At 38.8% G+C, this 12,617-nt stretch overlaps 1 protein-coding gene across 3 annotated transcripts in view; it reads left to right on the plus strand.

The window, feature by feature from the left end:
- NUDT14 (nudix hydrolase 14) overlaps positions 1 to 12,617 on the plus strand; it is a 60,277-nt gene that overhangs the window by 15,339 nt on the left and 32,321 nt on the right. The gene's annotated exons all lie outside the window — the stretch shown is intronic.

Below are 12,617 nucleotides of genomic sequence, written 5' to 3' on the forward strand. Positions count from 1 at the left end.
ACGCATGATAGATTGTTTTCTGTGTTGTGTTGTATTTTTTTAAATCCAATTTTAATGATGCAACAATCTCTACACAGGCTTTTTCTTATCACTGTTCTGCTTCAGGTGACATAGTTGGTAGTTTTTGTTTCTGAAATTAGAACAGCATTCATCAGCTGTGGTGGAAGAGGGATAAGTGCAGTTGAATTTGTTAGAGTGAAGAGGTAATGAGAAATATTAGGCAATTGATGGTCGTGATTTGCATTGGCTGAAATACCAGTGGCAACTTAAACTGTGGTTTTGTGCTGTTGTCAGTGTTGTTTTCCTGAATGGCATAGTGAAATTAATGATGAAAGGACAGTCTCTTTCCTTCCTCTTTTGGATGAGGGTCATGACCTAGGGTAGCAAAGGAGAAGAAATGATGCCTGTAGGCGTAGTGGTTGCCTTGGGTATGATGATTTTAAGATTAATTTTCTCCTTCTACTTGCTGTACTTGTGTTTGCTTCTCTCCCTGCTGTGCCTGCAGAGGTGAGTTGAGGTGAGAACCCTAAATCCTGGCGAAGTGTGTGGGGTGGATGTCTCCCTGGGTCAGAGATTCTACACAAGGTTGCCTTCAGCAGTCCCAAATTCTTTGGGATGCTATACCAGTGAGTGGTCAAGAGAATCACAAGTTGTGGGATTATGATTTGGATCAAAGCTGTATTTGTCCAGCATCATTTGGAGAGTCCCCTGCCTAAGGGATTGAAAGGATATTTTGACTAATGAGCACACAGGATGAGTTCAAGAATATCAAGTGACATTTCTCATCTACTGTGGGGTCTGGGACTCGCAATGGGTACTTTATACTGAATCTCCCTCTACCTTGAAACAGCTACTGCAGACATAATTGATATAGGTATGTTATGACAAGCGCAGAATTATTTCCCCTGCCTGTCATTAAATATCACTAGTCTGAAATTCCAGTCAGGCCCTTTACCTTGGTAACTCTGTGGTGAAAAGAAGCAGCTGCCATTGGGCCAGAAAAGGTTAAAACAGGTTTCCTGGAGACATTTTAAATTGGTTTTGTCTCTTTAAAATTTCAAATTAAAGCTTATTTTTCTTTTACTTAGCTCTGTCTCAGTAAAATGTAGCTGTTTGGAAAATGTTGTCTTAAGTGACCTAGGAGTCTAAGTGCTATTTTGCTTAGGAATTTTCAGGAATCACTCATTGAATTTCTCTGAGGCTCCGTCAGGTAGCAGAGCAGAAGTAATTTTATAATCTTAGAACAAATACTGCAGTATAATCTCACCACAGAATATGGCATTATGCAGTATAGGTGTTTAGACATTATTTGGGGGTTTTGGCATTTGCCTCAAATGATAGTGGTTCGGAGTAAAGTCTAAATTCAGATCTTCCATCTTTGCACTGAGTGCCTTAAAAGTGAAGGTTATTGAATGCTGCAAAGTACTTTCTTAAATCTCGTCTTTTGGAGTTGTCTGTGAATTATTATAAATTAAAGCGGGGATATGAACTCATGTCTCCTGCTCCCCAGATTCATTTATTACTGAACTACAAAGGCCGTGTTTGTTTGTATGTTTCTAACTCCATGAATATGTAACAATTTATACAAGTAAGGAAAACTCCAGAAAAATAAATAAAGCACAGAACACCTAGGAGTTCTCAGAAGCTCTCTGGTTGAGGTATTTCCCTGGCTTTTATTCTCGGAGCTGGAGCGAGCAGATGTGCCTCCTGGACCTGTGTTTCTCAGCCTCCCAGGTTGTTCAGGGAATTTTACTTTTATTTTCCCTTGATGTTCACTGGATGTGTAATGTGTACAGTGAATTAATACATAAATAAATAAAAATCCATGCTTCTTTTCTGCAGGGATGTGCTTTTGTTTGTCCTGATACAGAATTCACAATACAAAACATTACAATTTCTGATCATGATTTTCCCAAGACAATTGTCTCAATTGCTTCTAGCTTCTGATCCTCTTCAAAGATAGGTGTATTAATCCCACTGAACATCATCGAGTCTAGCGTGTCCTCTTCAAAGATAGGTGTATTAATCCCACTGAACATCATCGAGTCTAGCGTGTCCTCTTCAAAGATAGGTGTATTAATCCCACTGAACATCATCGAGTCTAGCGTGTCCTTAATTATTTGGCACATCAGAACTGTAGAATGTGAGATGTGAAATTACGGTGCAGTTGTCCCTCTTTTGTGTGGCGCGTACCTTTGTGCAGTGGCAACACGACTGGCGATGGAGAAGGTTTTTTTGTGCTGAGTTGGTTTAACCAGGGGACATCTTTAGTGTGGCTCAGTGTGTGACTACAGAAATGTTTCTGCTGTTTGAATACCGGACACCAGGCTTAAGCAGGGAAATTACGGACATAAGTGGCTATGTGAGATGTGTAATACGTCTATTTGAAAGTACAGTATTTATTTACAGAAAAGTATTTTGCTGTCATATCAGCTGAATGCAGTTTGCAAATGATATTGTCTCTGTTGAATCATCTTTCATTATTAGGAAGACATTCCTTAACTGTGTCCAGTGAAAGTTTCAGATTTCACGCTTTACTATAACTCTGTGGAAAAAGTAGTGTTAGTAAATTTGTAAATATGGAAAGTGTATGTTCCTTTTATCCCTGCAAAATATGGAAATGTGACACAGACTTCAAAGGGAAAACACAGTTTAGTGAAAATGGGAAAATACATGCGTCAAAATTCAATAATATGACAGAAATTTAAGTAAAACACAGACCAGTTGAATGTTTGGTTTAAATTTTGTCATTTGTATGCAATAACACTAGAGTCTGATACCTCCACCTATTAGCAATTGGTTCCTTTCAACAGGATTGGAGTTAACCTCCTGGTACTAGGAAAGTCCCATGTGTGTCTCAGTTTATAACCTTAAATTATGTGCTGACCTCGGAGTAAAATGATGTAAGAAAAGTCATAAATTTGACCTTTGTGCATATCGTGTTTCTTAACACAAGCACTGCATCTTTATTCTTTGTAGTATAGATTTCAGTATGCTACTGTGTATTTACCTTGGAATCAAGTGTGTTTGATATGGATATGCAATTGTTCTTAATAACAGTGTATATTAGAAACAGAAAAACAAGGAGAGAAAGGAGATTTGACTTAATTTAGTGTACTTATATATGCTTAATTCTCATGTTTTATAAATTTCATTCAAAGGTAAGTGATCTTACTGATAGCTGAATGCCAAGCTAAACTGCAACAACTCCATTGTTGAAAAGTACACACAAAAACCAAACTGTGACCTGTAAAGTAAACTTCCAGAGGATTATAGGAGAAAGTTTACTTACACATCAAGTATCTTAGTTGTAATTGTTCTGGCAGTTGATGTACATAAAATGAACAAAGTGGCTTGGCCCAGTGTTGCATTAACAGTTGAATAAATTAATGCCTTCTCCATTGTTTATTTTACCTCCTAACGTGTGAAAAAATTGCACCTTTGAACAGTAAACTCTATTGCCATAACCATCTGTTTGCAGTTTCATTACGAACTCCTACCAGAATAACCCTCACTTTGAAGAGAAAATTGATATGGGTTGTAAAAATTACAGTCTATGACCTTGGGTTTTATGTCTCTTGAGGTATCTCTGGTGTGGTCTCCATTAGTATACATTATGATTTCTTCAAGAAGTACCTTTATGTCTTCCAGCTAATTTCAGATAAGAAGTCCATGCCTCAAAGAGTTTGCTCTCACATTGAGCTGAGCACCCCTGTTGCTTCTTGAAGATTCTTAAATACAAAATGAGTGTAGTGGAGACCACAGCAACTTTGCCCTGCCCAGAACTGCTGTGTCAGCTGGAGCTGGCATGTTTTTTAGTGTATAGGATGATTTGTCCCCATGAACTTTGCCAACTTAGTCTTACTTCTGAAACTGTTAATATTGTCAATTAAAGCCAATTAGCAGCAGTAGTATTTATGCTTCAGATGGAATGTTCATTCTTAATGTTGAAAAGTCATCAGTTTGAGTTTTTTTGGGTGAAGATTCCACAAAAGTGCTAAAAATAGTCATTTTGAACTGAAATGTTTAAATATGGATAAGTTAAAAACTGCAAAATTATTTGTAATTATGATGCTTTTAAAATTAACATTCTGGATAGTTTAGCAATGAAAACTTACAAGCTTTGTTTAAAAAACAAACACTCTCCCCCTTCCTCTTGAGCTTAAACAGCGGCTTGTTTAAAAAACAGTAAAATTCCATAACACTTAAACTCTTTTGAAGTAGTTCTTCAGCATCAGCAAGTAATTCTGCAAATTGCTTTTGAAGATGAGGCTTCATTTAGTCCAGCATGTGCAGTCTGACGGAGTGCGTTAGTGGGTGTGGGACTGAAATTGTCGTTTGGGCTTTTTTGTGTGCGTGTGTCTTTCTCTAGAACATTCCTCATCAGATACATCTCTACCCTCCTGGAGTAATTTTGAGTAGACCAAGACTATTCTCATTAGTAGTCATTGGTGAAGGCTTGGCGTGTATATAATAGCATTACATCCGTTAACTATTAAAAATATATATATTTTTTTATCAGGTTTTATTATGGAGCACTTTTTATTAGGCAGATCAGTTCCCAGGACCAGCTTGCTGTGTGGTTGCACAAATACCAATGGTGGGGTAGGGGCAGAGCAGAGATGTGGATCTGGGGTAGGAAAAGGGGCAGCCTGGGTTCCAATTGACTGATTTACACGGTTACGGGGCTGCACCCTGGGACTGAGCAAGCCTAACAGCAACACTTTGCATTTAAATTAGTAGTTGTGTAATACGATAGCCAAGCATAAGACAGTTCCCTAATACTGCTGTATACATTCAAAAGGGGAAAAAAAAAAAAAAAAAAAGAGGGTCAGGCACTGAACTAATGCAAATTAAAATGATTTTATTGATTTTCTTATTTTTTTAATTGAATTGCATGGCTTTATGCCAGCTGAAAGCGCTCACTTTCGTTTTGAAAGATAGGCAATACTTTCTACGAAATCTGTAATTATATGAAAAGAAGCCAGCTTTCTCCCTGCTTATCACAAATCATACCTTTAAAGTAGACAAAAAGCCTGTGCTGAGTCATTATTTCAAACAGATTTCATATGCAAAATAGCCTGTTCAGGACAGGGTTTTTCTTCTAGATGAAAAAATGGGACGTTAATTGTCCTTGAATATTTTATTGTTCCTTTGCATTGTTTTTTTGTGGATGAAGAAGATTTTTAGATCCAGCGTGGCAGCTCTCAAGCTTCTATAAGCCAAACCCCACCCCACTCACTTATTAATGCAATAAAAATATTCAACAGGAAGCAATGAAACTTTTAAAGCGTACTGAGCAGGTATTTTATTTTATTCTTATTTGGAAAACTTCACAAGTCCAGACTTGATTTAGCTTTGATTTCTGTTCTTCATACAGGTTTCACAGTATCATGTTGACTACTAATGCTTTATTACTTTAAATAAATGGCAAACTATCGATTTTTTGGGGTCGAAGATTTTTTTTTTAATTGATTAGCATAATTTTTCTTCATGGCATAGTGCTGAAAGTACTATGAAAAATATTCTCACAGTGCAAGGTAATTTTGTCACTAACTGTATGATAGGAAAGTGAAAAGCATAAAGTATTTAGTCTCGAGTTTGTCTTGGAGGTTCAGCTTCTGTAAGCACATCGGTCTGGACACTGGAAACTTTATGTATTGATTATATATTACAAAGAGTTATAGCATTAATAATTCAGCTGGCAATAAATGTTTTGTATTAGACTATAAATCCTCATATGATTCCACTGAAAACTGCTACAGATGTGACATCAAATTCCATTAAGCTGAAAAAAGGAATGTAACAAGGAAGTCTCAACTGGTAGGAGCTCTTCTATGTAGCAAGTGGAGAAAGGAAGGAAAGGTTCCTTTCCAGAGGGACAAGGGCTTAGCTTTTAGCATTCAGTATATTCTTTCTTCTGGGTTTAGCACAGGGAAGTCTGCTCTGTTTAGCCTAAGAACTGGGATTCAAGCAGAAGCAGCATCTAAGGCACATCTTCAGGTCCTATTTTCCCATTGTAGGAGCATATATTTTATAAACCAAAATGTAATGAATTACTGAGTTGCTTTTTGTTGTGAATTTACCTCTTGGCAGCTTTTATTGGTCATTAAAAGGTGAATATAACTGAAAAGCATTAAGCTAAGACCACTTAACGAAATAAAGGCATCAGGAGGCTGCAGGAGCTGGCTGTGTTGGTGCAGATTTTCCTGTGTCTTACTGAGTCAGTTCCCTGAGTGTCCTGTTAATCTAGATTAACGTGATGAAAACCCGTCTAATAAAGTGACAAATTTGGTGTTGTCCTGCCATGCGGTTCTGGATGACAAGCAGACACCTCAGCAAGAGAATGCAAAGTGAATTTCCAGGTAGAGGCACTGCTGTGCACATTGACGTTAAACTGCATAGATGAATTTATAGAAGATTGGTTTAATGTGATATTGAGTGCAATAAGCAAGTTTTACACATTTTTAAAGAAAAAAAATAGCCTAATAACTTTCAAAAAATTTCCAAGAACAGAAAAAAGCAAAATCTGATTCCCTTAGGGAGTTTTATTGCTTAGTTACATGTAAATCATTAAACAGGGACTGCACACTTGCTTGGCTTTGCTGACTCTGATTTAAGTCCGTTATTCGTCAATTAATTCTCTATCTGTTTTTCTTTACCTATAGCGTTTTCTTTTATTGCATGACGAATGGTCATAATCCCTTTACTTAAGGCCATGAACTGCTTTTGTGTCTTAGGAGTGTAAGTAAGTGGAGGAATGAGGACAATTATTTTTATGTTATAATTGCTTCATCTTCTCGAGTTTGATTTTTTTCACGAACATGGAACATCTGCTTCTTGGGTGACTGCTTTAAAACCAGCCCAACTGGTAGAGGCTGGGGGATCATGACTGTTGTTTGTCATTTTAACCCTCATGACTTGTGCATGTAGCTTATCTATACCATAATGTATTGGTCTTTTTTCCTTAACTGCCCATTTGTTTACACCAACTTTTGTCTGGGCTCCAACTGAACTGTAAGATCATTGAACAGGAACTGTTCCCACTACATATGTTTAGTGCCTATCACAATGGGTCGCCAAACGTGATGTTGTCTCTCCTGTAATGTAAACAGTAAGAAGTTAATCATTGTCATGGACGGATTTTTTCCCCCTCTCCTGTAGTGGCATAAGTTTGCTTATTTTGGACATATTTTCCCAACAGTTTCAGTGATCTGCCTGCTTAGCCTGTTACCAGTCTCCTCAAAAATTCGTAATACAAGGTATGAATCCTTTTTACTGAAGTGATTTTGGTGACTTCACAGTTCTTGGCAACCTCATCTGTCCAAGCAGAAGTTTTCTGTGGATAAACATGGGAGATGACAGTGAATCAGAGAATCACAAAATGTCAAGGATTGGAAGGGACCTCAAAAGATCATCCAGTCCAATCCCTCTGCTGGAGCAGGAACACCCAGATGAGGTTACACAGGAAGGTGTCCAGGCGAGTTTTGAATGTCTCCAGAGTAGGAGACTCTACAACCTCCTTGGGCAGCCTGTTCCAGGCTCTGTCACCCTCACTGAGAAGAAGTTTCTTCTCCTATTTAAGTGGAACCTCTCATGTTACAGTGTGCACCCATTGCCCCTTGTCCTGTCATTGGTTGTCACCGAGAAGAGCCTGGCTCCATCCTCATGACACTCACCCGTTACATATTCATAAACATGAATGAGGTCCAAGCTAAAGAGCCCCAGCTCCCTCAGCCTTTCCTCACAGGGGAGATGCTCCACTCCCTTCATCGTCTTTGTGGCTCTGCGCTGGACTCTCTCCAGCAGTTCCCTGTCCTGCTGGAACTGAGGGGCCCAGAACTGGACACAACATTCCAGATGTGGTCTCACCAGGGTAGAGTAGAGGGGAAGGAGAACCTCTCTGACCTACTGACCACCCCCCTTCTAATACACCCCAGGATGCCATTGGCCTTCCTGGCCACAAGGGCCCAGTGCTGGCTCATGGTCATCCTGCTGTCCACCAGTGGCCAGTGTCTTCATTTCAGTAGCTTTTAAAATTATTACATACTTAAATAAAGGAAATAAAATAGGAGAAGCTTTAACTAGATTTTGGATAAGTATCATTTCTGTATCAGTCATGTGTTACCTGTCCAGTGCTCATAACAAGAAGTTTGGCTGTCATTGAAATCAGTGTAAACTCATCATAAATTTTGATTTTTTGAATGGTCTGAACTCCCAACGGAGTAACTACAAGAAATCTGTGACTGTAAACCTTCAGGTTGAGGATTCATTTTACGCACCCTTGTATGATATTGTATAACAATTATTACATAGAGTGAAAGGAAGCATTTAAAGAAGCTTTGTGAAAGTTCTTGCACCTGTTACGCTAAGATATTTTCAGTTTACTCTTCAGAATATAATATATTTTAAAATATAATAATATATAAAAATAAGAATATATACAAAATTAATAAAAGCTAAGAAGTATAAACTTTTAATTACATGAGTATAAAGCATGTATGTAATACAGGGTGCATGTATGTGTTTCAGAAGCTATCAATTAATTATTTATACCTAGAACAAGGAAGGCAAACTTCCCTGTGCTGCTGCTGGACTTCAGCTCTGGTTCCTTGAAAGGAGTCAGTTCAGTGCCCAGATAAGCCTTAGCCTCTCTCCTCAGGTAGCCAGCTGTGAGATAGTGCTTCTGTATTATGAGAAATAGTGAATAATTGTTTCATATTTGCCATCTCCATGTCATTCATGATTTTATAGACTTCTGCCATGTCAGCGAGGCTCTGTCCCTAGGTTGCGTTCAGCTGCATGGGATTGCCTGCTGCTCCACTGTCCTTTTCCTCATCTCAAAACTCAGTAGCATTAGGAAGGTACAGCTCTTATTTATAACTGGGGCACCATAGTTCTAATTCACTTGCACTGTTTATAAACAGATCCCATTCTTTGGGACAGTCCTTGGTGATGGTCTTTGAGGAAAGGCCTACATCTGTCTCTCTAAAATCGTGTTTAAGTATTATTCCCTCCATTTGATTAAGCTGCATCTACAAATAAATTGTGGGTCCCAGTGGGCCTGTACACTTCAGTAGAGACCACAGCCTCTGGGGGTTTTTTGAAGGCCCAGGATGGTATCAGTGTCACAGTGAGTATTGATACATCTGGAGACACATTTACCTGATGTGTGAGCTGGTTCAAGAGCTTCCCAGGTGACAGACCGTGTATAGGTGCTGCCCTCAGAGGAAAGGGGCAGGAAGGCATTCAAGCTGCCCCAATGAAAAGCAGAGGGAATCTCCCAGGTGACTTGCTTTAGAGCATGTCCAGGTTCTGTCACATGTGGAGCACATCCAATATCACCATAAGATCAGTGACGGTGAATGTTTCTTCCTACATCGCTAGCAGAACGTGTCCTTTTTGTCATTATTGGCTAGCCTGGGCTAAGTCTCAGGCAAGTTTCTCTAGTAAACAAAAGTTAATCTTTGCAGAGGTATCCTGAAAGCAATTTGACCATGTCGCTCAGATGTTATAATGCCTAAAGCAGTGGAGAAAAGCAGAGGACAGCTCTGGTGCAGTGATTCGTAAGGCATTTTAGGCAGAGACAGAGAGTGTAGGTAGGAAATTCAATGGTATTTTGATTATAGGCTGCAGAAGAGTCCAACTTGTCCTCAACAGATAGTGTGAGCAGGCTCCTGTCTGTAATTATGGCAATGAGTAGGTGCAGGAAGAGTCTTAGGAAAATGATTTCAAGGATGGAAGGAGGACAGAGAATGTGGAGATCAGGTGTGGGTGGCATCATAAACAGCTCTCTGCTGGCAGGAGACACATCTGCTGAACTTGCATCCACTGTCAACACTTGTCTAGCAGAGAGCTCTTTGCAGTGCATGGTTGTCCTGGAATCACTTGAACCAAAAGAGGAGTTCTCCATGTGCAGACTGTCAAGCAGGTAGCATATTGTTGTAATCCTGTATTGTCAATGCCATTATCAAGTCGGTCTTGTAGGCAAGATGAACAGGACTTGTGACACACGTTCAAATAGCACAGAAATGGCCATTGGTGTTCGCTTTTCAGAATGGGGGGAGGACTGTGTTTAATCTGCATGCCTTTTTGAGAGACTGTCTTTTTGACACCCTTTGGCTGCCTTTTGTCAAAGGCTTGGAAGAGTATTCCAGGGTAGCATGTCTGTGTGCTTCCTCTGTTGTTACATTTCCTTTCGCTGTTAGAGACAGGATACTAGGCAAGATGGGCATCTCATCTGACCTCATACGGCTTTCTTAAGCAATTTGTACTTATGTAAGTAATCTGTCTTCTGTGTAATATGAAATGAAGTTGTCTCACGTGCTGCCTCTCCTGAAATACAGCTTTATTCATTTACATGTGCTATATGCACTAGTTCAGCATTGCAACATCACAGAACCTGAGCACTGAGCACAGAACTAGTGTGATTACTTTGTGATTAAAGATTTACCAAATCAAATATGTGTTGTACAATGTAGTTGCAGTGTCAGAATTGCTATTCTGAACAGATAGAAATGAAAATAAAACGCTTTGACATATTTGTCCTTATAAAACATCACAGGACCCATTATTGATGTCTAAATCTCCCTGTGACCGATTATACTTACTTCTCTCGCTTCATTGACAGATACTTTGGTTGTTCCTTATTAGATATTGGAGAATGGTCTATTCTAGTATAATGAAGATATATGTATGTTTATCAAAATGAAGAGTGTCAAGGGTTGGAGAGAGCTTTTGTATTTCATAAAGATACTTCTCTGTTTTGAGAGTATTGTTGACCATTGATACCTTTAATTCTTTCCAGCTGTTTGTGGTGATAGGAGAGCATTGTCAAAGGCCAGGATATATGGAATGGAACAGTTTAACAAGTAATCACGGATACATGGCTTTTAATAATATGATTCTTCATTGCTTTCAGCAATTAATATTTTTGTCTTGAAGACATATTACATACAGCTTGATATAGTTGGTTAGAAACTGGTTGGAATTAATGTTCTGTAAAGTATGTAAAGCAGCATAAGAACCATTGGTAACTGTTTACATGCTATTAATAATTAGCAACCTTCATACTAGTCTGTTAGGAAAGAACCGCACATTCGGTACAATAGAAACTCAACGCCGTACGGTTGGGTTCAAATTACGTTTGACTTGGACAATAGGGCATGAATGGGGCTCATTTGAGTTTCTGCCACTGTAAACAATGAGATGTTGGAATGTTTCATTTGTTTATCGATTTATTTGGACAGGTGCAGGTTGATCATGTGAAATATTTTTTTATTCAAATATAGGCAGAAAATAGGTTAAAAAACGTTGTCCAGTCAGAGTGTATGATGATAACCTACATCTTCAATGGACAGACTCAAATCAATTTAGCCTCTGTCTGGTTTTGAATTTGGGTCTTAAACTAATCAAATCACATTCTTGAGAAAGTGCTATGTACTATCCAGTCACTTAGAAAACACAAAATATATGTTTTATTTTCTAATCAATTTATGTTTGGGCACCATTTCCTTCTTTTAGTTTATGTTAAAAATTATGTGTGCGTCTGTGAGGCAGATTCTGCTAATACTAATGGGGCTCATCCTTGAGAAAGAGGTCATTCAAATCTGATGGATCCCGTCTGGATGAGGATCATTCTCTAGGGTGTAATTTTCCTCAGCTATTTGAAACCCTATCATAAGTGCTCCAAAGCAATCAGGTTCTATAATTTGCAAAAGGATGGCAGGAGGAAAGAGCCAGGAAGACTGTTGCTAGGATCATACATTAGGGAGTAGTATCACAGGACTAGTAGCCTAAATTAATGCAAGGAGAGCTTTAGTTCAGGCTTTTTTGTCTTCTCCATCAGCTGGACACCTGCATTTCTCACAGGTGGTCACTACAATACAAAGGGAGAGGATGATGGTAGCACATCTTACCATGTGGGTCAGGGGAAGGTTGAAACTGGAGAAGCAACATGAAGGTACTTGCAGAAGAAATTACCCTTGGTCCACACTTTCCCAGCTCACTTATGTCAAGTAGAAAATTGCACAGCAATCTGCAGACAAGAGGAAATCCCAGAAATACATGTCTTACAGGTAGAAATAGTCCTACAAAAGATTGAGTGGACCTTACACATTTAATACCTTAAATGATCTTACCAATCAATATAGCCTATCCTGTTAAGTTCAAGTGTTGCAACACTGTGTTGTGTCATAGTTCTTTCGAACTTGTTTCTCTATTTCTCACCAGGTAGAACAGACTGGATATATGCATAGCTTGATAAACAGAAGCTTTAGTATTTCAGTTCATACTAGGAATTTGCTGTCTTTATTTCTCTTTCAACATTATATTGCATTTAAATAATGACAGGGCTTCTCTTCCAATGCGTGTGTTTGATTCCTGTCCGTGCTAACAGAAGGTATGTGCAGACACCAATGGAAGAGGAGACTAGAGTTTCTTTTGAGGTGAACAACTGTTTATAATTAGAGTTGTGGGAATGAAGGAAAACCCAGCTAGCAAGCAAACAGTCACTCGTCCAAAAAGCTTGGTAAACGCATAAAGCTCAGGAGCTTAATCTCTGAACCAGAGTGCTTGTTATCTAATCCCCACCAGCTGTTGTGTACTTGGTAGCCATG

This window comes from Columba livia, chromosome 5 (genome assembly GCF_036013475.1).
Source record: "Columba livia isolate bColLiv1 breed racing homer chromosome 5, bColLiv1.pat.W.v2, whole genome shotgun sequence".
Taxonomy (NCBI): Eukaryota; Metazoa; Chordata; class Aves; order Columbiformes; family Columbidae; genus Columba; species Columba livia.